Source organism: Acyrthosiphon pisum, chromosome A2 (genome assembly GCF_005508785.2).
Source record: "Acyrthosiphon pisum isolate AL4f chromosome A2, pea_aphid_22Mar2018_4r6ur, whole genome shotgun sequence".
Taxonomy (NCBI): domain Eukaryota; kingdom Metazoa; phylum Arthropoda; class Insecta; order Hemiptera; family Aphididae; genus Acyrthosiphon; species Acyrthosiphon pisum.
The window spans coordinates 88,226,635-88,227,131 of record NC_042495.1 but is presented as its reverse complement, the minus strand read 5'-3'; positions in this window follow the sequence as shown (position 1 = coordinate 88,227,131).

The following is a 497-nucleotide window of genomic DNA, read 5'->3' as shown; positions in this document are numbered from 1 at the left end:
TTATTGTTACAATATCAGTTGAAAAATATTAAAAATATATAGGCACAATTTTTTTTTATAAGCATTTAAAGATCGAATTTTGACAAAATTTATCAAATTTTAATTTGAATAATTATTTTGTAGTTAAAAATTTATAAAATGTTCAACTTTTGTACCTGAGAATTGAAAATTTAGAAGAAGATTCCACGTAAGTAATTAATTCTGTTACCAAAAAATCTAAAATATACATTTACACAGTTTATTTTTATAGTCATTTTAAGTAGTGATGGGCACAACCGAGTGAAAACTATCGAAGTACTCGATAGTTTAAACTATCTAATTACTCGGTTGTTTTATAAAACTATCGAACTATTGAAAACTAATCGAAGTATCGAAATTTTTACTTTTTTGGTAAGGTTATGTATTATTTACTATTTAGCCATGATGTTGTTAATGCTGTTATTCGAGATTCGACTATCGAGTATCAAGGCTGGTTATTTCATTTTTTATATTTTTGT